At 47.4% G+C, this 25994-nt stretch overlaps 1 protein-coding gene across 3 annotated transcripts in view; it reads right to left on the reverse strand.

Moving 5' to 3' along the window:
- Window positions 1–25994, reverse strand: part of DTNBP1 (dystrobrevin binding protein 1) — a 134622-nt gene that overhangs the window by 72319 nt on the left and 36309 nt on the right. The window lies entirely within an intron of this gene.

Consider the following 25994-nt stretch of genomic DNA (forward strand, 5'->3'; position numbering starts at 1 on the left):
ACTTCTCTGCTGCCATATTCGGTCAGGAGTAATGGAGACTTAAAGAGGAGAAGATAGAAACGCATATGGATATAAAAAAATAAAAATAAAAAAAAACACACAGCTTCAACATACTGCATAAAAAAAAAAAAAAACTCTAGGCACAAAAAAAATCCACTACCAACATCTGGATTTTTTGTACCATGAAAAAACATCAAAAAGTTGGTGCAAAAATCACCATTAAAATGCAAAAGTCCTGAAAAACACCACAAGAAAACATCTTTTGCAATGCATTAGGTGAATTCAAAGGCGGTATTTTCACACTGGACATGCAGAAAAATCTGCAGTGGAAATTCCTCTGTAGAAAATTAGCTAAGTTCCGTAGAAGAGAGGATGGAGGAGGCAGGCCGGGAGGATGGCGCGTCACTCACTACGTCATGCACTGGCGGCGCCCACTTTATGAATAAAGCAGGCGTGACGTATTGAGTGACGCGCCGCTCGCCCAGCTGGATTATTATATTTTAACAATGCCTACATGTTAGATAATATTATACAACAGTGAGCGGGGCCGGTGCATTAGAATACAGGGACTGCACCGGTCCCCATCGTCATTCTTAATATCTGTGGATGGCACATAGCAGAAGATGAGATATATGGGGGGGGGGGGGGGGGGGAGAGATCTATGGATGGCACATAGCATAAGATGCTATATATGTGTCATCCACAGATCCCCTTCATAACAGTGCAAATAGACCTAGCACAATTCCCTTAAAATATCGCATATCGTTATCGCAATTTTTAGGGCCCTAATCGCTATCGCACAAAATTCCCATATCATGCAGCCCTAATATATCACAATAGAAAACCATGATTGATGAAATAATTAATTGATTCATACATAAAAGAGCATAAATGCCTAGTCCCCAACATAATGATAATGTTAAAGTGCATGTGCAAATATATCAACAAGTCGTTCCCTCATATATAGTAACAATCAAGTATTATATACCCATTATAGGGAAATACATATATGAGGGGAGCAACAGGGGACCTACGAGTACAAAATCCCACAGAAGAGCCGTAATTGGCAAAATAAATAATTTGATCATATGAATTCATATATAGGAGAGCATAAATGCAGAATCCCTAGCATGATAATGATGTTAAAGAGCATGTGCAAATATATGACTGAGTCGTTCCCTCATATAACACACAAGTATCACATACCCATTGTAGGGAGATTCACCTCAGCAGAGCCGCACACCCCGACGCGCGTTTTGGCAATGCCTTCCTCTGGGGGCGCCACCCTGTCATTTCCCTCATCTATGTATTTTGAAATTATCTCCTCAGGAGTAGACCGCACTTCACATTTGATGCATGTCTCTATTTATGTCATATCGTGTAATAAATAAAGTATTCTTTGATTTGTAATCTGTTTAGTCCCCGTTTTTTCCGTGTAGGTATATTCAATGTATACCGAGTAGGTTTTGATTAGGGTCTGTTATAGTGCCCAATTTTATTTCTGGGCTAATATTTGACTTTAATGTTTTGTAACCTGTGTATGCTAATCAAATGGGTGTAAAGCAGAACTGGCGTAGTTGCCCATAACAACCAATCAGATTCCTCCTTTCATTTCTCACAGCTCCTTCAGTCTGATAAATCTCTCTCATAGTGTTTATCTGTAGCGCCTCGTTTTCCTGCACTCCACCACAGTCAAGTGACATTTCCCACTATGTTAGTTCCCTACCCTGATATCACGTTGACATCTGAGTCCTGTAGACACCTCATCATCAATGACCTTCCCTCTGAAGCGGTGTTCTACTCATTCTCCTGCATCCTGCCCTGTAGACATGTCAGCAATGATGCTGTGCCTTAAAGAGGACCTTTCATGGGTCCAGACAATATAAACCAAGTATCAGGGTATGTAGGGCATAGTGCACTTACTATTTTTTTTCTGGACGCCGCACCGTTCGCCCGCATTGGCCCCCGTTGTATTCTCCCGCCTGGTATGCTAATTTTATTATCGGTACGGGGAGGAGGAGCCTGCCCTGTTACTCAATGGGGTCTCCTTCTCCCTGGCTGTGAGCTGTCCAATCGCAGAGGAGAGTCACAGCCACGGCGGTGAGTTTTTTTTTCTCCCTGGCTGTGGCGCTCTCTGCTGCACAGGACAGTCTCCTCCTCCCTGTACCGATGCTAAAATTTGCATACCAGGTGGAAGAATACGGGGGCCACAGCGGGCAAACAGAGTGGCGCCCAGAAAAAAAATTGTAAGTGCAGTTAGATCCCTGCACTATGCCCTAGATATCTTGATACTTGGTTTATAATGTCTGGACCCATGAAAGGTCCTCTTTAAAGGAAATGTGTCATCAAAAATTTTATCTGACAGTTAGTAACACCTCTCCTTTTTCTCTAATCAGTTTTTTTCTGATTGTAGATTTTTTTATTCTATTTTCTGAACCTGATTATGGGGGTGGCCATCTTGTATGAGCTGTTCTTAACAGCATTTAGAAAACTGCTTACAGCAGCCCCTTGGTCCATAGACACAATGGTCAGGAGCTGGCCTCATTGACTTCTATGGGAGCGTTTTCTAGGCATGCTCTGTGACCTGTGCAGAGGTCATTGTACAAGGAAAGAATATCTGACAATCACCTATTGTGAAGGGTGGATCCCATCTTATCTATACACAGAGGTGATCTTATTACAAGCATGATTAGAATGAGTTAACTGCAGTAAAGTGATCTGTACATACCAAGAAGTGGCGCCAATTATTAGACATAGTGGCCAGTGCAAAAACTGCAGGATTTTTTATTTTAGTATAAAATGTAAAAAGTGACATGGAAAATTAAAAAATATCAAAAATTATTTCAAAATATGTTAAAACCTAAAAAGTGATTTAAACAGCAGGTCATTTTCTGATGACACATTCCCTTTGACGCCATGTTTGCCGAGTCCTTAAGGACTCAGGACGTACCGGTACGTCCTAAGTTTAAAAGTACACTGCGGCGCGGTGGGGGTTAATAGGAACAGGATGCCCGCTGAAATCATTCAGCGGGCATCCTGTCACAACGCCTGGGGGGGGGGGAAGGTATCGCGATCGCAGCAAACCGCAGGTCAATTCAGACCTGCGGTTTTTACCTGCGGTTGCGGCGGGCGGTGCCATCGGGTCCCCATGCGGCTGTGGGAGGGACCCGATGGAATGGAAGGCATTGCGCTGCCTTACGGTGACGAGCCTGTGAGATCCAGCCCCCTGGATCTCACTGGCCAGAAGCTGTATGAGTAATACACACAGTATTACTCATACAGCCAACGCATTCCAATACAGAAGTATTGGAATGCATTGTAAAGGATTAGACCCCCGAAAGTTCAAATCCCAAAGTGGGACAAAAAATAAAGTGAAAAAAAGTTGGAAAAATTAGGTTCCCCCCCCCCCAATTTTTTTTTTAAAGTTTCAAGTAAAAAGAAACAAACACGTCATTTTCACCAAATAAAAGTAACAAAAAAAAATTGGTAAAACATTAAAATTTAAAAAGAAGTATACATATTCGGTATCGCCACGTCCGTATCGACTGTCCTATAAACATATCACATGACCTAACCCCTCAGATGAACACCGTAAAAAATAAAAACTGTGCTAAATAAACAATTTTTTTGTCACCTCACATCACAAAAAGTACAACAGTAAGCGATCAAAAAGGCGTTTGCCCACCAAAATAGTACCAATCTAACAGTCACTCATCCCGCACAAAATGAGCCTCTACCTGAGACAATCGCCTAAAAAATAAAAAATTAAACCATGGCTCAGAATATGGAGACACAAACATTTTTTTTTGTTTTAAAAAAGCTGTTATTGTGTATAACTTACATAAATAAAAAATAAAAAAGGTATACATATTTGGTATCGCCGCGTCCGTATCGACCGGCTCTATAAAAATATCACATGACCAAACCCCTCAGATGAACACCGTAAAAAATAAAAACTGTGCTAAATAAACCATTTTTTGTCACCTTACATGACAAAAGGTGTAATAGCAAGCGATTAAAAAGTCACACGCACCCCAAAATAGTGCCAATAAAACCATCATCTCATTCCGCAAAAATCATACCCTTCCCAAGGTAATCGCCCAAAAACTGAAATAATTATGGCTCTCAGACTATGGAAACACTAAAACATGATTTTTTTTTGCTTAAAAAAAGAAATCATTGTGTAAAACTTACATAAATAAATAAAAAAGTATACATATTAGGTATCGCCGCATCTGTGACAACCTGGTCTATAAAAATATCACATGATCTAACCTGTCAGATGAATGTTGTAAATAACAAAAAATAAAAAACCGTGCCAAAACAGCCATTTCTTGTTACCTTGCCTCACAAAAAGTGTAATATAGAGCAACCAAAAATCATATGTACCCTAAACTAGTACCAACAATACTGCCACCCTATCCCGTAGTTTCTAAAATGGGGCCACTTTTTTGGAGTTTCTACTCTAGGGGTGCATCAGGGGGGCTTCACATGGTGTCAAAAAACAAACAAACAGTCCAGCAAAATCTGCCTTCCAAACACCGTATGGCATTCCTTTCCTTCTGCGTCCTGCCGTGTGCCGGTACAGCTGTTTACGACCACATATGGGGTGTTTCTGTAAACTACAGAATCAGGGCCATAAATATTGAGTTTTGTTTGGCTGTTAACCCTTGCTTTGTTACTGGGAAAATGGATTCAAATGGAAAATTTGCCCAAAAATTGAAATTCTGAAATGTCATTTCCATTTGCCAATAACTCTTGTGGAACACCTAAAGGGTTAACGACGTTTGTAAAATCTATTTTGAATACCTTGAGGGGTGTAGTCTCTTAGACGGGGTCACTTTTATGGAGTTTCTACTCTAGGGGTGCATCAGGGGGGCTTCAAATGGGACATGGTGTCAAAAAAAAAAAACAGTCCAGCAAAATCTGCCTTCCAAAAACCGTATGGCATTCCTTTCCTTCTGCGCCCTGCCGTGTGCCAGTACAGCTGTTTACGACCACATATGGGGGTTTTCTGTAAACTACAGAATCAGGGCCATAAATATTGAGTTTGGTTTGGCTGTTAACTCTTGCTTTGTAACTGAAAAAAAAATTATTAAAATGGAAAATCTGCCAAAAAAGTGAAATTTTGAAATTGTATCTCTATTTTCCATTTATTCTTGTGGAACACCTAAAGGGTTAACAAAGTTTGTAAAATCAGTTTTGAATACCTTGAGGGGGTAGTTTATAGAATGGGGTCATTTTTGGGTGGTTTCTATTATGTAAGCCTCGCAAAGTGACTTCAGACCTGAACTGGTCCCTAAAAATTGGGTTGTTGAAAATTTCTGGAAAATTTCAAGATTTGCTTCTAAACTTCTAAGCCTTGTAACATCCCCAAAAAATAAAATATCATTCCCAAAAAATCCAAACATGAAGTAGACATATGGAGAATGTAAAGTAATAACATTTTTTGGAGTTATTACTATGCATTATAGAAGTAGAGAAATTGAAACTTGGAAATTTGCATTTAAAAAAAAAAAAAAAAAGTAAATTTGGTATTTTTTTTTATAAATAAAAATGATTATTTTTTTTACTTCATTTTACCAGTGTGATGAAGTACAATATGTGACGAAAAAACTATCTCAGAATGGCCTAGATAAGTCAAAGAGTTTTAAAGTTATCAGCACTTAAAGGGAGTCTGTCACCTCCATATGGCCATATACAGTGCTTACATGGCGCTGTAGCACACCTATACAGGATTGTAATGGTACCTTTGTCTTTGGACTTGCCCCAGCAGGAAAAACGAAGTTTAATTCATATGCAAATGAGCACTCGCAAGTGCCCAGGGGCGGCGTTCAGTGTGTAGGTGCCCAGGCTGCTCTGCCTTCTTTTCACTTTACTCCTCCCCAGTCTCTTCCTTTGCCCGCCCTCCAAGTCTCTTGCCTCATCGATAGGTCCGGACTTGGAGGGCGGGCAAAGACAAAGACTGGGAGGAGTAAAGTGAAAAGAAGGCAGAGCAGCCTGGGCACTTACACACTGAACGCCGCCCCTGGGCACTTGCGAGTGCTCATTTGCATACGAATTAAACTTCGTTTTTCCTGCTGGTGCAAGTCTACAGACAAAAGACAAAGGTACCGTTACAGTCCTGTGTAGGTGTCCTACAGAGCCATGTAAGCACTGTGTATGGCTATATGGAGGTGACAGACTCCCTTTAAAGTGACACTGGTCAGATTTTCAAAAAATGCAAAGTCCGTAAGGTGAAATAGGGCCGAGTCCTTAAGGGGTTAAGGTGGGTTTTTTCCAGAAGGGCTGAAAGCAGGTTTGGATCTGCGATGTTCAAGCTGGGAGAGGCAGGAGCGGCAGAGACCTGATGCTATACACACTCCCCATGAGTCTCAACAGGGATGTAAACACAGGGCGCGGGTCACATATCACAATTAGGCTGGAGAAGTCAAAACGCACTTAGAACTTCATCACCTGACTTGTGTAATGCAGTAAGGTTGAACGCTGGTGTTATTTTTAGTTTTTGTGAAACCGGAAAACCCTTTTAAGTAGGGCCTAACAGTTGAAGGGAAATTCTCCCCCTCCCCCCAATATGCTTGCTGATATGTTCAGGAATGTGTCTGGCAGAAAATTTGACTTTCCTAACTTGTGAGCAGCCAGAATGCGCAGCCGCAGGTCCTCACTGAGCTCCTTTGTCTTAGCCATGACTGTCCACAAACCAACTGCAGAGAGCTGCTGTTTTTCACCTGTTGAGTTGATTAAAACAGCTGTTCCCAATTAATCAGGGTAATTAGGATGCTTTAGAACAGCTTGGACTATTTGGAATGGTATGGAACTTTTGATTTTCCCACAGACTGACAGTTTGTGAAGGGTATGAATAATTTTGGACTGGACACCTTTTGCTCAAATGTAAATAAAAGCTGAGAAATGGGTTTTTTTCCCGCAATAATGCCTCTTGTACATAGTCTTATTATCTTTTGGGAGACACCCATGTCATTTCCTGTCAAAAAATGACTTGCTGGTTGAATAAGGGTCCATTCACACGTCCGCAAAATGGATCCGCATCCGTTCCGCAATTTTGCGGAATAGGTGCAGACCCATTCATTTTCAATGGGGCAGGAATGTGCTGTCCGCATCCACATTTGCGGATCCGCACTTCCTCATCCGTGCTTCCATTTCCGCAAAAAAACAGAACATGTCCTATTCTTGTCCGCAATTGCGGACAAGAACAGGCATATTCTATTAGTGCCGGCAATGTGCGGTCCGCAAAATGCAGAATGCACATTGCTGCTTTCCGTGTTTTGCGGATCCGTGGCTCCGTGTATCCGCAAAACACGTTGCGGACGTGTGAATGGAGCCTAAAAGTAACTTTAAAGGGAACCTGTCACCAGGATTTTGGGTATAGAGCTGAGGACATGGGTTGCTAGATGGCCGCTAGCACATCCGCAATATCCAGTCCCCATAGCTCTGTGTGCTTTTATTGTGTAAAAAACAACAACGATTTGGTACATATGCAAATTAACATAAAAGAGTCATATCTTACTTGTGTGACCAGAGAAGAATCATATTTTCAAGCTCTGACTCATCTCAGGTTAATTTGCATATGTATAAAAAAAAAATTGTTTTTATACACAATAAAAGCACACAGAGCTATGGGGACTGGGTATTCTGGATGTGCTAGCGGCCATCTAGCAACCTATGTCCTCAGCTCTATACCCAAAATCCTGGTGACAGGTTCCCTTTAACCCCTTAAGGACACAGGGCGTACCGGTACGCCCTATTTCCCGAGTCCTTAAGGACCAAGGGCGTACCGGTACGTCCTGACTTAAAATCGGCATTCCGGCGCCGCGGGGGTTAATCGGAACGGGATTTCGGCTGAAATCATTCAGCCGGCATCCCGTAACAACGCAGGGGGGGGGGTCATTTGACCCCCCCGTATCGGCGATCGCAGAAAACCGCAGGTCAATTCAGACCTGCGGTTTTCTGCGTTTCCGGTCCATTCGGGTGTCCGGTGACCCGATGAACCGGAAAAAGACTGCGATCGGTGGCGTAATTATACACCACCAATCGCAGTCCGAGGATTTGAGGAGGCGGTGCTGGCCCTGGTGCTGAACACTGCTGTCCAGGGTGCTGATTGGTGCAGGGGAGAGAGGCGCGAGATTCAAACTTCCTGCGCTCCTCTCTCCCCTCCTCTTCCTGTTCTGCACGAGCACCCGGCAGCATCGTCCAGCACCAGCTCCTGTGTCCCCCTAATCGCCATCCATCACCCTCCTGCACCCATCGCCACCCAGGTAGGTTAGGGTCAGTGAGGGAGAGGAATCGTTAGGCAGGGAAAGAAGGGAAAAGTTAGTTAGGAAAAAAAAAAAAAAAAAAAAAACTTTTAACTTTTACACAAAACTTTTTTTGATCCATCTATCAGACCCCAGACCCCCCCCCCTGCCACTTGCCCCCCCCTACCAGCCCCCCACCACCACCAGCCCCCCCACCCCCTCCACCCATCCCCCAACCCCCCCCCCCCCCACCACCACCACTAGCCCCCTCACCACCACTTTTTTTTCTGCGTTCGCTGACTGGTCGGCACTTTTTAGCGTCCGTCCACTGTTAGCGCATCGCCTGCCCCACCGCTGATCAGCGTTGTACCGCTAATCAGCAACTTTTTTTTTTTCCTAACACTTGCCCTTTTTTCCTTTTTTAGTACGCGAACACCCGTTGCCCCCACACACACGCACATATAATAAAGTTTTACACACACGCACACCTACACGCACACACACCCATGGCCCGCCGGGTGTTCTCGGCCGAGGAGGCATATGCCCAGATTGCCTCCGACTCCGAGAGCCCCAGTGAGGATGAGGATGACCCCACATTCCTCTTATCATCAGCATCCTCCTCATCATCATCGGATGACGATGAGCCACCAAGGCGGCGGAGACGCCGCCAGGCGGAGCCAGGGGCCGCACATGCTAGGGATCCTGTGGCCCACCCTAGTACGAGCCGCCCTGGGGTTCGTACTGGTTTCCCGGCCCACCAAATAAGTTCACCGGAGACCCCTGCCGATGAACTTAGCTGGTGTCCCCCAGTGGACTTTGAGCCTGAGATTCCGGATTTCGCTGGCAATCCTGGAATCCAGATTCCCACAGTGGGGTTTACTGAAATTGACTATTTTAGTTTTTTTTTCAGTAACCCACTGGTGAATTTGATGGTGGAGCAGACGAATCTGTACGCCCAACAGTTCGTCGCTCAAAACCCAGGCTCAGTTTTGGCTAGACCCGGTGGCTGGACGCCGGTCAGTGCAGCCGAAATGAGGACATTTTGGGGCCTCGTGCTGCATATGGGTCTAGTCCAAAAACCCAGTGTCAGGCAATACTGGAGTGGGGACGTCCTGTACCAGACCCCACTGTACAGTATGGTCATGACACGCTCCCGGTTTGAGGCCATCCGGAAATGTCTGCATTATTCCGATAATGCAGCATGTCCACCCCGAGGTGATCCTGCCTATGACCGGCTGTATAAGATACGGCCTGTCATCGATCACTTTGGGGCCACATTTCAGCAGGCCTACGTACCTGGAAGGGAGGTCGCGGTTGATGAGTCGCTCATTGCGTTCAAGGGGAGACTCAGTTTCCGCCAATATATTCCCACAAAGCGAGCGAGGTATGGCGTGAAGCTATACAAAATTTGTGAGAGTACCTCAGGGTACACTTACAAATTTCGTGTGTACGAGGGGCGAGATTCCCGTATTCAACCCCCAGAATGTCCCCCCACTCTGGGTGTTAGCGGGAAACTCGTGTGGGACCTTATGTACCCACTGCTGGATAATGGTTACCACTTGTACGTGGATAACTTTTATACCAGCATTCCCTTGTTCAGGTCCCTTGCCGCCAGATCTACGTTCGCTTGTGGGACCGTGCGGAAAAATCAGCGCGGCCTCCCTGCCTACCCCCTCCAGGTACCTATCCCCAGGGGTGAGACCCGTGCACTTACCAGTGGAAACCTGTTGCTGGTCAGGTATAAGGACAAGAGGGATGTCCTTATGCTGTCCACAATCCACGGTAACGGCACCACCCCAGTCCCTGTGCGAGGTACCGCGGCAACGGTCCTCAAGCCCGATTGTATCGTCGACTACAATCGGTATATGGGAGGAGTTGATCTCTCGGATCAAGTCCTCACGCCATATAACGCCATGCGCAAAACCCGGGCATGGTACAAAAAAGTTGCGGTCTACTTGGTGCAGGTTGCCATGTACAACTCTTTTGTACTATCCCGAAGCGCTGGCAGCACAGGGACATTCCTCCAATTCTATGAGGCAGTCCTCAAGGACCTGATCTTTTCGGACCGGGAAAGAGCAGGCCGGAGTACCTCGGGAACTGGAGGCGCCCGGATCGTCCCTGGCCAACACTTTCCAGGTGTGGTCCCCCATACTGGAAAGAAGGGACGAACCCAAAAAAAGTGCAGAGTGTGTCGCAGGAGGGGGATACGGAAGGACACCACCACTCAGTGCGACACGTGCCCCGATCATCCGGGCCTCTGCGTTATCGATTGCTTCAGGGAGTATCACACTTCCATGGAGTACTAAATTTTTATAATCCCCAACAGTTCACTAGAGAACATAAAACACTATGGCTCTCAGACTTTGGAGACACGAAAACTATTTTTCTTTCCCCCAAAAATATTAGTTTTAGTGCAGGCATCCTCAAACTGCGGCCCTCCAGATGTTGTAAAACTATAACTCCCAGCATGCCCAGACAACCTACAGCCATCAGCAGGGCATGGTGGGAATTGTAGTTTTACAACATCTGGAGGGCCGCAGTTTTAGGATGCCTGCTTAGTGTCTCCAAAGTCTGAGAGCCATACATATTGGGCATCGTCGCGTGCGTAAAAGTCGTCGCTATAAAAATAACTTTTGACCAAACGCCTCGGATGAACGGTGTTAAAAATATAAAATAAAAACGGTGCCAAAACACCTATTTTTGGGCAAAATTTCAATTTAAATCCATTTTGCCGGTAATAAAGCAAGGGTTAACAGCCAAACAAAACTAAATATTTATTGCCCCGATTCTGTCGTTTGCAGAAACACCCCATATGTGGTCGTAAATGGCTATATAGCCGCACGGCAGGGCATAGAACGAAGGGAACGCCATACGGTTTCTGGAAGGCAGATTTTGATGGACAGTTTTTTTTTTGACACCATGTCCCATTAGAAGCCCCCCCTGATGTAGCCCAGACTAGAAACTCCAAAAAAGTGACCCCATCTAAGAAACTACACCCCTCAAGGTATTCAAAAGTTACTTTACAAACTATGTTAACCCTTTAGGTGTTCCACAAAACTAAATAGCGAATGTAGAAACAATTTTAGATTTTAATTTTTTTGTTACATTGCCTCAAAAAAGAGTAATATAGAGCAACCAAATATCAAATTTACCCCAAAAATAGTCCCAAAACAACAACCACCTTATCCCGTAGTTTCCTAGATGGGGTCACTTTTATGGAGTTTCTACTCTAGGGGTGCATCAGGGGGCTTGAAAGGGTACATGGTGTAAATAAACCAGTCCAGCAAAATCTGCCTTCCAAAAACCATATGGCGTTCCCCTTCTTCTATGTCCTGCCGTTTAGCCAAATAGTAGTTTACCACCACATATGGGGTGTTTCTGCAAACTACAGAATCAGGGCAACCCATTTTGAGTGTTGTTTGGCAGTTAACCCTTGTTTTACTCCTAGAAAAAATTGATTATATTGGAAAATTTTCCAAAAAATTGAAATTTCATAATTGTTTCTCCATCTGCCATTAACTCTTGTGGAACACCTAAAGGGTTAACAAAGTTTGTAAACCCAGTTTTGAATACCTTGAGGGGTGTACTTTCTTAGATGGAGTCACTTTTTTGAAATTTCTATTCTAGGGGTGCAACAGGGGGCTTCAAATGGGACATGGTATAAACAAAACCAGTCCTGCAAAATCTGCCTTCCAAAACCCATATGGTGTTCCCCTCCTTCTATGTGCTACCGTTCGGCCAAACAGTAGTTTACGACCACATATGGGGTGTTTTTGTAAACTACAGAATCAGGGCAACCCATTTTGAGTGTTGTTTGGCAGTTAACCCTTGTTTTACTCCTAGAAAAAATTGATTATATTGGAAAATTTTCCAAAAAATTGAAATTTCATAATTGTTTCTCCATCTGCCATTAACTCTTGTGGAACACCTAAAGGGTTAACAAAGTTTGTAAACCCAGTTTTGAATACCTTGAGGGGTGTACTTTCTTAGATGGAGTCACTTTTTTGAAATTTCTATTCTAGGGGTGCAACAGGGGGCTTCAAATGGGACATGGTATAAACAAAACCAGTCCTGCAAAATCTGCCTTCCAAAACCCATATGGTGTTCCCCTCCTTCTATGTGCTACCGTTCGGCCAAACAGTAGTTTACGACCACATATGGGGTGTTTTTGCAAACTACAGAATCAGGGCAACCCATTTTGAGTGTTGTTTGGCAGTTAACCCTTATTTTACTCCTGGAAAAAATTTATTATATTGGAAAATTTTCCAAAAAATAGAAATTTCAAAATTGTTTCTCCATCTGCCATTAACTCTTGTGGAACACCTAAAGGGTTAATAAAGTTTGAAAAAACAGTTTTGAATACCTTGAGGGGTGTAGTTTCTAGAATGGGGTCATTTTTGGGAGGTTTCTATTATCTAAGCCTCACAATATGACTTCAAACCTGAACTGGTCCATAAAAAGTGGGATTTTGAAGATTTCTCAAAAATTTCAAAATTTGCTTCTAAACTTCTAAGCCTTGTAACATCCCCAAAAAATAAAATATCATTCCCAAAATGCTACAAACATGAAGTAGACATATGGGGAATGTAAAGTCATCACAATTTTTGGGGGTATTACTATGTATTACACAAGTAGAGAAACTGAAACTTTGAAATTTGCTAATTTTTCAAAATTTTTGGTAAAAAATGTATTTTTTTATGCAAAAAAAATAACTTTTTTGACCCAATTTTAGCAGTGTCATGAAGTACAATATGTGACGAAAAAACAATCTCAGAACGGCCTGGGTAAGTCAAAGCGTTTGAAAGTTATGAGCACTTAAAGTGACACTGGTCAGATTTGCAAAAAATGGCCCGGTCCTTAAGGTGAAAATGAGCCCGGTCCTTAAGGGGTTAAGTAAAAATTTGATTCAGATTACTTTATTACTTTATTTGGGGCCTCTTTCGAGTGAATCTCCCTGTACAACTTTGTGTTGTCCTGTTCCTATGTTATTCCTCCTGGAAATGTATAAATGAATTATTAACTGGTTGTTACTATTCCCGTTGTTGAGTTTTTTTTCCCCTACACAGTATGATATTGTCAGCACTAATCAGAGTCACAATGTGGGAACACAACCTCAACTGGAAACACAAAGTAGTAAATTTATTTATAAATTTCTAGTAGGAATAAAACAAACAAACAAACAGTCATGTCAGAAGAGCTGACAGGTCCTTTTTAAATTAGCAGGCTAAGGCTACTTTCACACTAGCGTTCGATCGGATCCGTTCTGAACGGATCCGATCATATTAATGTAGACGGTGGCTCCGTTCAGAACGGATCCGTCTGCATTATATTGGCAAAAAAAAAAGGTAAGTGTGAAATTAGCCTGAGCGGATCAGTCCAGACTTTTACATTGAAAGTCAATGGGGGACAGATCCGTTTGAAGATTGAGCCATATTGTGGCATCTTCAAACGGATCCGTCCCCATTGACTTACATTGTAAGTCTGGACGGATCCGCACGCCTCCGCACGGCCAGGCGGACACCCGAACGCTGCAAGCAGCGTTCAGGTGTCCGCCTGCTGAGCGGAGCGGAGGCTGAACGCCGCCAGACTGATGCAGTCTGAGCGGATCCGCATCAATCAGACTGCATCAGGGCTGGACGGAAGCGTTCGGGTCCGCTCGTGAGCCCCTTCAAACGGAGCTCACGAGCGGACAGCCGAACGCTAGTGTGAAACTAGCCTTAGGTGGCTACACAGATATTTAGAGTTTGTTATAGCTGACTTAGGACCCCAAGCAAACAGCTGTAATTTGTGATGGAATCTGGAAGTAAGCGATGAACATCCCACAGCTGAAATTAAAGAATTTCTCTGGGAGCAATTTAAAACCACTAGAAACCAGTCGTTGCAAGGATACCATCATGGCAGAGTAGCCTGGCAGGAAGGGGAACAGGATTCCCATTCCTATCAGGCTGCCCAGCCATGACTGCAAAAATTGGATTTATTGTACTCACCGTAAAATCATTTTCTCATAGTAGGCATTGGGGGACACAGCACCATGGGGTATATGCCCAGCTGACACTAGAAACAAAAAAAGTGTTGGCTCCACCCAGGTGGGCTATACCCCTCTGCCAGAGCCGAGAGAGATCAGTCGGTACAAAAGCAGTAGGAACGTCACACCTGAACCAAAAAAGAAAAACTGAAAGCCAACAAGTCTTCAACTGGGGAAACCCGACAACCAACCAGGCAAACGCCGGGACCTCAAACAAGAAGAAACTCAAGAAGGGTGGGATCTGTGTCCCCCAATGCCTACTACTAGAAAAGGATTTTACGGGGAGTAAAAAAAAAAATCAAATTTTCTCGTGCATGGCATTGGGGGACACAGCACCATGGGACGTCCAAAAGCAGTCCCCGAGGGAGGGAAGAAAAAAGCGCCATGCCACCAATCTAAAGCACAGCTGCTTGCAGAACCTTACGCCCCAGACTGGAATCAGCAGAGGCCAAGGAATGAATATGGAAGAACTTAGAAAAAGTGTGAACTGATGCCCAGGTGGCGGCCCGGCTGACCTGGGAAGCCGACGCCTGATGACGCACCGCCCAGGAAGCCCCAACCGCCCTAGTCGAATGTGCGGTCAACCTGGAAGGGGGAGCCCGGCCCTTCGCGACATAGGCCTCCTTGATGGCCGACCGAACCCAGCGAGAAATGGTGGCCTTGGAGGCAGGCAAACCCTTACGAGGGCCCGCCGGGACCACAAAAAGAGTCCGAACGACGGAAGGGCTCCGTGAGGCGAAGATACAGGCGAAGAGCCCGAACCACATCCAGGCAATGGAGGGATTTCTCCCTAGGGTGAGAAGGATTAGGGCAGAAAGAAGGAAGGACGATTTCCTCATTAATATGAAACGAGGAGACCACCTTCGGGAGAAAGGAGGGAACAGGACGCAAAACCACCTTGTCCTGATGGAACACCAGGAAAGGCGAACGGCAAGAAAGCGCCACAAGTTCGGAAACCCGGCGGATGGAGGTGACTGCCACAAGGAAAGCCACCTTAAACGAGACAAACGACAGATCTCTGCCAAGTCCTCGAAGGGCGATGACTGGAGGGCGTCGAGGACGAGATTCAGGTCCCATGGCTCCACCGGAAAGCGAAAGGGAGGGGCTCGCGAGCAACACCCTGGAGAAAAGTCCTAACCTGGGCCCGCGAAGGCCACAGGACGCTGGAAGAGGACCGAGGGGGCCGAAATCTGCCCCCTGAGAGAAGCCAGACGAAGACCCTTCTCAAAACTGGCCTGAAGGAAGGCCAGAATGTTAGGGACGGAGAAACTGAGAGGGCGAAAACGCCCGGATTCGCACCAGGCAAAATACGCTCGGGTCCAGGTCCGATAGTAAATGCGGGCCGACTGGGGCTTGCGAGCGTGAAGCATCGTCTGGATGACCGAGTCTGAGAGACCACGGGACTTCAGAACCGCGGTCTCAACAGCCACGCCGTCAAACCAAGCTGAGGTAAATTCGGGTGGAACAGAGGGCCCTGGGAAAGTAGATCGTGGCGCAGAGGAAGTCGCCACGGAACGTCTGCAAGCAGAAACACCAGATTTGCGTACCACGCCCTGCGGGGCCAATCCAGAGCCACCAGGATCGCCAGAACACTGGCTGCCTTGAGACGCTTGAGCACTCGGGGAAGGAGAGGAATGGGGAATAAAGATACAGAAGGCCGAACTGAGACCAAGGCAGAACTAGGGCGTCGACTGCGAGAGCTTGAGGGTCCCTGGACCGTGCCACATAGCACGGGAGCCTGCGGTTGAGGCGCGACGCGAAGAGATCCACGTCCGGAGTTCCCCAACGGTGACAAAGTTGGAGGAACACTTCTGGGTGTCGCCCGGGTCGACGAGCTGACGACTGAGGAAGTCTGCCACCCAATTGTCGACCCCGGGAATGTGTACGGCGGAGAGGACCGAACCGTGTTTCTCCGCCCACAGCAGGATGCGGGAGGCTTCCTGAAGGGCCATCACACTCCTGGTGCCCCCTTGGTGGTTCAGATAGGCCACAGCGGTGGAACTGTCCGTCTGAACCAGTGAGATGGTGCCAGGAAAATTGCCCTGAGTTCGAGAACGTTGATCTGCAGGGAAGACTCCTGAACAGACCAAAGACCATGGACAGTGAGGGACTCAAAGACCGCCCCCCAACCCGAGAGACTGGCATCCGTGGTGATCACCCACTAACTGGGGGGAATTAAGGACCGGCCCAGGGACACCGTCCGAGGATTCAGCCACCAGGAGAGATCCTAGCAAAGCTTGGGAGGGAGATGGGTCCGGCGATCGAGGCCTGCCGTGGACTTGTCCCACCTGGATAGGATGAACAACTGAAGGTCCCGGGAGTGGAATTGGGAATAGGGAATGGCCTCGAAAGAGGCCACCATCCTGCCCAGGACAAGCATACACATCCTGATGGTTAGAGGGGACGGGTCGCTGGAGACGAGTCACCCCCGCCTGAAGAGAGGCAATCTTCTGTGGGGGAAGGAACACCCGCCCTAGGTGAGTGTCGAAGATCATGCCCAGAAAAGGCATCCTCCGGCATGGGACGAGGAGGACTTGGAGTGGTTGATGAGCCACCCGAATTGGGCAAAAGCCGAGAGGGTGATGCGTAGGCTGGACAAGTTGTCCTCCAGTGACGGCGCCCGGATCAGAAGGTCTTCCAGGTAAGGCACCAATGCCCATGCACGGAGAAGGGCCACGAAAGGCGCTAGCACCTTTGTGAAAACCCTCGGGACAGGAGGCCAGGCCAAAGCGCAGGGCCACGAACTGAAAATGAAGAGAACCTACCGCGAAGCGAAGGAACTTTTGATGGGAGGGGGTAATGGCGACGTGCAGATAAGCGTTCTGAATGTCTATGGACGACAGGAACTCGTCCGCCTCCATGGAGGCGATCACCGCCCGGATGGATTCCATGCAGAAATGACATGACACGGACGAAGTGATTGAGTGCCCTTCAGGTCTAGGATAGGGTGGAGCGAACCGTCCTTCTTGGGAACCGTGAACAGGTTCGAGTAGAAACCCTGAAAGCGTTCTGATACCGGAACTATGACCCCTAGAGAGCGACGGTAACGAATGGCCCGAAAAAACTTGTCTGCCCTGGCGGGGGACCTGGGAGGCGATGTCAGGAAGAACAGTCCCGACGGAAGACCGGAAAATTCGATCTTGTATCCGAAGGAAACCACCTCCAGAACCCAAGCGTCCTCCACACTTGCTTGCCAGATATTCTGAAAGGCGAGCAGACGCCCCACCTTGACCGGAGCCGAGTCATGCGGAAGGTGGCTTCGTGGACTGGGGGCGAGCAGGTTTGGGCTTAGCATGCCAGGAGGGCTTGGCCTTAAAGTAAGGCCTGGTGGACTTCTTTTCTGATCGGCCGGGAGGAGCCCGAAAGGAACGAAAGGACTGCACCCAGGAAAGCGGCGGCAGCGAGGCTGGTTCTGGGGATGAAGAGAACTCTTCCTGCCAGTGGCCTCAGAGATGAGCTCCTCCAAACGCTTCCCAAAAAGCTTCCCACCGAGGAAGGGAAGGGAAATTAGAGCCTTCTTGGAGGCGGAATCCGCCGCCCAAGAACGAAGCCAGATGGTGCGGCGAATGGCCACAGAGTTAGCGGCCGCACGGCCGGAGCGGCGAGCCGATTCCATGGAGGCATCGCAAAGAAACTTGGATGCCTGGTAGATTTGAGAGGCAAGTACTGACAGTTCCCCCTGGACTGAGTCTGGAGGTAAAGCTCGGATAAGCTGTTTTGCCCAGATAGCGCAGGCCTTGGCCACCCAGGAAGCGGCAAACGCAGGACGGATGGCGGCACCCGCTGCCACGAACACTGACTTGGCCAAGGAGTCGACCCGTTTGTCAGCGGGATCCGACAAGGAAGCCGCGTCAGCCAGGGGAAGGGTAGTTGCCTTCGCCAGGCGAGCCATCTGAGGGTCTACCTGAGAAGGAACCGTCCAGAGGTTGACGGATTCCTCAGAAAAAGGATAAGGGACATCCGAGGCCTTGGTAAGGTGAAGGCGCCGATCAGGGTGACGCCACTCCTTAGCCAGAAGTGCGTCAAGATCCTTGTGATTCGGGAAAACCACAGTGGACCGTCTAGAACGGCGGAAGGACACCGACTCATGGGAGGAGGAAGAAGGATCGTCCTGCACATGGAGCGCGTCCCGGACGGCTTTAATGAGATCCTGTATGGTCGCAGACATCAGAGTCAGAAGCAGAGGAGTCCCCAGGAGCGGCGGAAGCGGCTGAAGAAGAAATCTTGCCCGTCTCAGACTTATCCGGGGAATGATCCGGGGAAGCTGAGGAAGAGTGGGACCCGGCCGAGACCGTACGAGGTCGCTTGCGGGATCGCGTGCCAGAGCGAGAACGGACGTCCCCAGCAGGGGAGTCCCTGCTAGAGGCGTCCGCAATCTTGGCAGGCAAACTGTCCAGAGACTGCGCCAGGGATTGGGAGAGGCTGGCAAGGTTCCCTATGGCTTGGGACAGGGTAGCAGCCCATTCCGGAAGGACCGACACGGAGGGGCCCGCAGGGGCGGATCTGGGGTTGAGACACTGTTCGCAGAGGGAGTTAGACTGGCCGCATGGTAACTTCCTATTACACAGTGAACAAGCATAATGGGTAGAAATCGCGGCAGGGGGAGTGGGGTCCTGACCAGAAGAAGACAGGATGGAGGGATAGGGCTATGATGGAGCCTGCAATGAAAAAGAGTCAGCCAAAAAGGCTACCTACCAGACCCAATGGTGCTGTGTCCCCGACAGAGAAAGCCGATCGCAGTAGCAGAGCAGCAAGATGGCGAACGGGTGAGGCACTGCAGGAGAAGGAAAGAGCCGGCAGAAAGGAACGCCCCCTGCAAAGGCCCGCGCAGAGACAGGGTTGGAGGAAAAGCCAAGCGCCTCCCAGGGCTCCACCCATGGATGGGAGTGTGAATGAGAGAGCCCGGGAAGCCAGGAGTGGGCGGATAGAAAGCTCCGCCCCACGTGACCTGCGTCCTAGTCGGCCGAAAAGCCGGGGCCTAAATTAGATTGTGCGGCCGGAAATGGGCGATCGCGGTGGCATCCGGAAGAAGCCGCGGAGCGGGAGGGACACAGCGCCAAGGGAAAGACTGCGCCCGTGCCAGGAAGCACCCAAAAAGACCCCTAGAGGTGAGGAAACGCTTCTTAATTGTGCCCCCAGTGCCGGACCCAGAAGACATGGGCCTCCTTGCAGACACCCTGGCCCCAAAATGACCCCCTGGAGGTGGGGGAAGATAGGGAGGAAGGGCCACCGAAGCAAAAATGCCTCAGGCACTAAGAGGCCATGGGAGGGGGGGGAGAAGGAGGGGGGGGGGAGGAGGGAGGGGGAAGGGAACTATAGGGTCCCCGCAATGGATCCGGATCCCTACTTACCTTCCGATGTCTTCAGGTGCAGCAATGACCACCCCCTCAGCGGACTCAACACGGGAGCCGTGGGTCTACCAGAATTCCACTGCGGAAGCAGTTTCAAGTGGGGACTGGGTGGTTGCCAGGTACCTGAGTACGTGCCCGCAGGGGGGCAACTAAAGTGGAACACGATGGAGCCACCCCTGCAGCAGGCCGAAACCTGCAGAGAAAAAAAAAAAAAGAGAAAACAAAATAAAAAAACAAAAATAAAAAATTTGCAGGATGACTTGCGAAAAAAGATAGCAGGTCATGTCTGCCTCCTACGGACACTAGAACTAGACTGATCTCTCTCGGCTCTGGCAGAGGGGTATAGCCCACCTGGGTGGAGCCAACACTTTTTTTGTTTCTAGTGTCAGCCTCCTAGTGGCAGCTGGGCATATACCCCATGGTGCTGTGTCCCCCAATGCCATGCATGAGAAATAGGACTGAGTCATTAGTATCTATTGTAGAACAGAGACATCCCACGTGCCAAGTCACGGAGAAGCAGCCCGACAAGAACACTCACCACTGTACTGCATGTGTTGCGAAGCCCCTTGCCTATCCAGCTGGACAAAACCTGTCCTATCCACTTTCTAGGATGCGTCGCTAGCAGCCATTTTAAATCATTACTGGAGAACCTGTTTAAAAGGGAACCTGTCATGTGGATATTTGATTATAATCTAATTATATACAATCATTAACTACTAAAAAAGTACATTAGATGTATTCACTTACTGGTGTGACAGATGGTTACCTCATAATATACACACAAAGATGCCACATGCTAATGAGTCCAGCGTGATGTCAGTGAGTTCAGCGTTTTTTTAATTCTGAGATATAGCCACTCCCCTGCCCACCTGCTGCTGATTCATATGGAAAAAAACTGTCAATCAGCAGCAGGTAGGCAGGGAGAGTCAGGAGCTCATAAATATTCATGACTCATCATTATCAGCTGGAGCTTTTCAATACAAGATGTTGGCAGATTGACTGGGTCAATTAAAGAAAGTGACCCAGCATTTTGCTAAGAGAATCAGTCACTTATTTATGTTGCCCTTAGTTAGGACACCATAAAACTGGTGACAGGTTCCCTTTAAGCACTACACAGACACTGAAAACATTAGACTGTCCATGTAATGCACAGACAGCCCCTTCTAAACAGAAGCTCTTTGAACCACTTCCCTGTTTGGTGGTTAGGGCTACAACGTGACTTGTAGTTGAACAACATAAGATGGCAATCAAAGGTTACAATAACGCCTGTACAAGACATTTTATTCTCTAAAAAAAGTCTTAACATGAGTTAGACTTTCCCCTGCTCCCTGCTTTTCATAAGCACAGTGTGAATGACACAGGCAGCACACCGATACTGCTGGTGCCGGAAATATCCGTACAGCAAGGAGTTTCGTCATTTGTAAGGAACCTATTTTTCAATCAGGGCTCTGTCACAAGTCGCTGTGTTTTTAGTGTGGCAAAAAAAAACAAAAAAACACGCATACAGTTTTTGCAAAAATACACGCGTTTATGGAGCGTTTTATTTCAGCAAAGAGAAAAAAAACACACAGCAAAACTGAATTACATTAATTCCAAAATAGAGGTACATTAATTAAGGAAATGTGAGTTGACTGTGTGGTTTCCCGTACATCTGTCATCAGAGCTGGAAAATAAATGTGCTGGTGTAGCGATCTGCTTTAATGAAGAAAACTACATTCAAATGCAGCGCAACAAGCAGAGAAAAGCATCCAAAGTTGAACAAAAAAGCCAACGTGCTTTAGGGATTATCCTGCATATTTCACTTGCAGAACAAAGACATGACAAAGAGCAGCGGAGGGAGGAATGATCTCACTTCCTGCCTCTCCGCAGTTGGCGCAGTTCTAATTCTGTCCACAAAGCACAAGTGTTCTGTACTAAAAACGGGCAAATGGAGTCTAATTTTATCATAAATTAAAAAGCATCTCAATCTCCTGTCTTTAAGGTTAGGAAGAAATTAGTAGGTAACCAGTTTGGGGGAGGATGAACATTTGAGAATCTCTGTGCTTGCGCTTTATTACACTGAAAGCACCCATTACTAAAACAGCTTGGACAGGCTCATTCTCTTCAGTAATGGTTACTATTCTTCGTATGTTGTATATGTTCACACAGCTACAGGCACATAAGGAAGAAAAGGTTGGGCCAATCTTGAAGCTGTATGCTTTATGAATAAACACAACTTTTAGTGAATATCTGTATCATGTTTTTAAGGCCTCATGCACACGACCGTTTTTTTTCACGGTCCGCAAAAACGGGGTCCGTGGGTCCGTGATCCGTGACCGTTTTTTCGTCCGTGGGTCTTCCTTGATTTTTGGAGGATCCACGGACATGAAAAAAAAGTCGTTTTGGCGTCCGCCTGGCCGTGCGGAGCCAAACGGATCCGTCCTGAATTACAATGCAAGTCAATGGGGACGGATCCGTTTGAAGTTGACACAATATGGTGCAATTGCAAACGGATCCGTCCCCATTAACTTTCAATGTAAAGTCAGGAGTCCCTTTACTTTCACACTTGTGTTCATAATGCAGACGGTGGCTCCGTTCAGAGCGGATCCGTCTGCATTATATTGTTAAAACAAAGTGTGAAAGTAGCCTCAGACGGATCCGTCCAGACTTTACATTGAAAGTCAATGGGGGACGGATCCGTTTGAAAATTGAGCCACAGTGTGTCATCTTCAAACGGATCCGTCCCCATTGACTTACATTATAAGTCTGGACGGATCCGCTTGCCTCCGCACGGCCAGGCGGACACCCGAACATAACTTGAAGCGTCCCCATCACCATGGGAACGCCTCTACGTTAGAATATACTGTCGGATATGAGCTACTTCGTGAAACTCATTTCCGACAGTATATTCTAACACAGAGGCGTTCCCATGGTGATGGGGACGCTTCAGGTTAGAATACACTGCAAACTTGGTACAAGACTGCCCCCTGCTGCCTGGCACCACCCGATCTCTTACAGGGGGATATGATAGCACAATTAACCTCTTCAGGTGCGGCACCTAAAGGGGTTAATTGTACTATCATATTCTCCTGTAAGAGATCAGGGCTGCCAGGCAGCAGGGGGCAGACCCCCCCCTCCCCAGTTTGAATATCGTTGGTGGCACAGTGTGTGCCCATCGCCCCCCCCCCCCTTCCTCCCTCTATAGTTAAAAATCGTTGGTGACACAGTGTGTGCCCATCGCCCCCCCCCCCTTCCTCCCTCTATAGTTAAAAATCGTTGGTGGCACAGTGTGTGCCCATCGCCCCCCCCCCCCTTCCTCCCTCTATAGTTAAAAATCGTTGGTGGCACAGTGTGCGCCCACCATCGCCCCCCTCCATCTCCCCCCCCCCCCCATCATTGGTGGCAGCGGAGTTCCGATCGGAGTCCCAGTTTAATCGCTGGGGCTCCGATCGGTAACCATGGCAACCAGGAAGCTACTGCATCCCTGGTTGCCATGGTTACTTAGCAATAGTACAATTGTAGAAGATTCATACTTACCTGCCTGCTGCTGCGATGTCTGTGACCGGCCGGGAGCTCCACCTACTGGTAAGTGAAAGGTCTGTGCGGTGCATTGCTAAAGAACTGTCACTTACCAGTAGGAGGAGCTCCCGGCCGTTCACAGACATCGCAGCAGCAAGCAGGTAAGTATGATTTTTAACTATAGAGGGAGGAAGGGGGGGGGCGATGGGCACACACTGTGCCACCAACGATTTTTAACTATAGAGGGAGGAAGGGGGGGGGCCATGGGCACACATTGTGCCACCAACGATTTTTAACTATAGAGGGAGGAAGGGGGGGGGCGATGGGCACACACTGTGCCACCAACGATTTTTAACTATAGAGGGAGGAAGGGGGGGGGGCATGGGCACACACTGTGCCACCAACGATTTTTAACTATAGAGGGAGGAAGGGGGGGGGGCATGGGCACACACTGTGCCACCAACAATATTCAAACTGGGGAGGGGGGGGGTCTGCCCCCTGCTGCCTGGCAGCCCTGATCTCTTACAGGAGAATATGATAGTACAATTAACCCCTTGAGGTGCCGCACCTGAAGAGGTTAATTGTGCTATCATATCCCCCTGTAAGAGATCGGGTGGTGCCAGGCAGCAGGGGGCAGTCTTGTACCAAGTTTGCAGTGTATTCTAACTAGAAGCGTCCCCATCACCATGGGAACGCTTCTGTGTTAGAATATACTGTCGGAAATGAGTTTTCACAAAGTGAAAACTTAGATCAGAAAAAGCTTTTATGCAGACGGATCTTCGGGGGCACCTTAGCTCTAACGAAATGTTTCAACTGCAATTCGGATAGTAATCCTGTGCCTGCGCCGTGCAGTATATCTGCTTTGGCTTCCCCAGGAGCACAGATAACGATTGTGCCTGTACAGACACTGTGAATCAGGCGGCAGGCATGGGATTACAGGGCCAGGCAAGATGTCTGGCCCCGTCAATCATGGGGAGTGGCAATTGAGACACTGCGTCGTAGCCTGCCGCTCGGTGTACTTAACACCTCATCTGCATAATGATACAAACGTTAACTGCAGGTGAACTGCGTAAGTGATCTACATAAGAAATTTATGCTTTTTACTTGGCAAGCAATGTGGTTAATAGGGATGATCTTGCTGAGGGTCCTCTTTAACTCTTTCAGCCCCGGAGGATTTTCCATATTTTGCGTGCAGTTTTTTTACTCCCTGCCTTTCCAGACTCTTTCGTTCATATAGCCGTATGAGAGCTAGTCGTACTTTCTGATGGCACCATTTAATACTGCATAAAATGTCATGGGAAGTTGGACAAAATCCTAATGCGGTGGAACTGGAAAAAAAATAAAAAATAATAATAATTCTGCCAGTTTTATGGTTTTTGCTTTTACGGCACTTCCTAACTGACCTGTTCCCTTCATTCCACAGCTCCATATGATTGCAGGGATTACACATTTATATATAGTTTTTCAGCAGGCACATAGCGTGGTAGGGGTTATCCTAGTTTAAAAATAATACCTTCCTCCTCACTGTCAGCACCATGGTTGTTGATAAAATTGTACTTTGTATTATTCCTTTGCTGACAGGCAATTTAGAGCACCATAAGGCAGGCTGTTTCAGTACGAGCACCCCCCTCCCCTTGCTTCACAGCGCTAGACCAAGTCATACTCTAGAGCGGTCAATCAAGGGGAGGGGGGTGTTTAGACTTCACATAGCCGTGCTCCTACTGAAAAAGCCTGCCTCCTGGTGCAAAATTGCCTGCAGCAAAAGATACGATTTTTATCAACAACCGTAGCGCCAACAATGAGGAGGAAGGTATTATTTTAACCTGCAGAATCACCCCTACCAGGCTATGTGCCTGCCTTAATACAGATGATCTGGTGACAGGAGGGAGATTTTTAGATCATCCTAGGTGACTATAAGAAGCAATTATTAGATAGCTTCTCCCTTACATTCAATGCATCTTTGCAATTCATTGCAGACTTACTATTTTCCCCAAGAAGCCTTGCATTCATGGGTTTCTTCAGAGACACCCATGCTATCTAATACAGTGAACGACTTCACCAAATCGCCATGCGGGGAGCTGTTCAGGACACAGGAGCGCAGCACTCCTGGGTTTCCTGCTGTCAAATGCTGTGGTCACATTTGACAATGGCATCTAAAAGGTTAGGTGTCTGCGATCGGCGCTATCACCAATTGCAGACATTATCCCGGAGTGTCTGTTGTTTAAAAATTTAGAAACCCAAAAGACTATGTGCCTGCTAACAGGCGCCAACTTTAAAGAGCTGTCTTCCCCTGTGCATATATGGCGGTGGTTGGGAAGGGCTTAATAGCTGGTGGACTGGTGGTTTCCTTACGATCCAGAAATGTCCCGACTCACATTCAGCTTCCCTTTCTGCCTTGCACTGATCATCACTGCAGCCAAAACATTACATCACAGCTGCAGCATTGTAAGTGCGTAATATATATATATATATATATATATATATATTGTGGGGATTCGCTCTGGTAGTTAGGATTAGCGGGTGCAGCACAGAGGCAAAGTGCAAGTTCTTGGTCCAAAACATCAGTGTTTATTCACACGTGAAAGCAAAACAAAAACGCAAGTTCACATACATGAAAAGTTCATATACAAAAAACAGTCACCTTTTCTCCTGGGTTTTACTTCACACCCTGTTGGAAGTTCTGCTTTGTCACGTCCACAGACCGGCGTTAGGCGGCCCGTTCGCCCTCACAGGGGTCTGAGCCCTCCAGCCCGGCTCAAGTTGCGGATCCCAACACAGCCCTTAGATCACAGCACACAGACCTCCTGAGCTCCACTGTCAGACGGAGGTAATCCTCCCCCACCTGGCAGTGCTGGCTGGTTTTTATGC

This window comes from Bufo gargarizans, chromosome 5 (assembly GCF_014858855.1).
Source record: "Bufo gargarizans isolate SCDJY-AF-19 chromosome 5, ASM1485885v1, whole genome shotgun sequence".
In the NCBI taxonomy this organism is placed as follows: Eukaryota; Metazoa; Chordata; class Amphibia; order Anura; family Bufonidae; genus Bufo; species Bufo gargarizans.